Below are 1,634 nucleotides of genomic sequence, written 5' to 3'. Positions count from 1 at the left end.
AGAAACACAGGCAATATGTAGAGAATAAATAGGAGAGACCACCACATTATGGGAACTGAACTGGAATTATTGAGCAGAGGAAATTAATGACAGGGAGGAGTTTGATATTTTGCATTTCATACTTTATTACTTCGTGCTCTAACATAACAAAAAAATCAAAGTGTGTGTGTGGGGGGGGTGGGTGTTTCTAATCTTAAATTCACAATATTAAGCAACCAATCCCTAACTTTGACCTATAAGAATTTTTGTGTATTTAAATATTCTTTGATAATCCCACTGAGCTAAACTACTGTGGAATGCCCAACCAAGTATGAGAAATTCATGGCAACTGACTAGGGACTGAAACCTCCAAAACCATGAACTAATTCTGGTAAGGTGAACAACACCTATAATTTCCTATAATTTCAACAACTCTGAAGGCTGAGGAAGGAGGGTCACAAATTCAAAACCACCTGAGCAACTCAGTTTGACAGTGTCTCCAAAAAAAAAAAAAAAAAAAAAAAAAAGAGTTTTGGCAAATTAGCTAAGTGGAGAAGACCCCTGGATTCAACACTCAGGCCATAAAAATAAAACTTAAAATAAGCCTACTAGTGTTCTAAGGGAACACTAGTTAGAACACTAGTGCCCACTAGTGTTCTAAGGGAGGTAGCCTGCAGAGCTGTGTCCACAGGAACTGTTGGAGAGACAGGAAACTCTCTGATGGGAGACTTCAAGGTGTTCTATGTCCTCAAGCTCAAAGTTATGAAAATGATTTCAAGTGAAAAATTCCGTGATACAGCTGCCTTCGAAGTTTGTCTCAAAAACTCAGATCAACAATATCCAAAGGCTCCCCTGGGCACCCTCAGATATCATTGTTTTGTTAAGTATAGTTAAAAGTTTAATCATCTTAAGTATGAATCAATGATGCTTCTACCCGATAACTTAAAGCCATTCTGAACTTGAGGATGGGTTCCAGGAGTGATCAAATATCAACAGGCTTCCAGACACTCTTGTCTGTGCCCTTCTAATCCTTGGCTAATAATGCTTTATATTCGAAAAAGCATTTTATCATTTCCAAACACCTACCTCTAAGCTTTGGGGACTATGGCCCACATTTCAATTGTCCTCTATTTTTACAGGAGAAAAACATGAAGACTAGAGTATTCAGTGCACTTATTAGGACCAATTGTAAAATGCACAGTCCAGTGATGACAAACCCTTGCTTGTTCTGTTTGTTGCTTTTAAATACAAAAATAGTTAAGGATATTTTTACAATACATTGAGTCATGAATGTAACTTGATGGGGCATCTTGAGAAAAATAAAGAAGTTTTAGGAATGTATGTAGGGCAGCTGGAGATCTGGTTAGTCTAAATACAGAGTTTGCAGAAGGGTTGCTGGGAGAATTTTAAAAGCCTGGGTTTCAATGGGCAGAAGTGCTGCTTCAGACTCTGTGGACAGTTGGGAGTTTGGAATTATGCACCATTCATAACCTCAGTCATATGGACATCCCAGGAAGGATTGCCTTTTTTGGGTCTACTCAAGGTCAAGAAGCAAGTCAGTGATAGTTATGAAACTAAGCTAAACTACCATATATAGTTGTTTACCTTTATTACTTTTTATTTATTTATGAGTGGTGCTGAGAATCAAACCCAGT

This window comes from Marmota flaviventris, chromosome 14, assembly GCF_047511675.1.
Source record: "Marmota flaviventris isolate mMarFla1 chromosome 14, mMarFla1.hap1, whole genome shotgun sequence".
Classification (NCBI taxonomy): Eukaryota; Metazoa; Chordata; class Mammalia; order Rodentia; family Sciuridae; genus Marmota; species Marmota flaviventris.
This window is presented reverse-complemented; position numbering follows the sequence as displayed.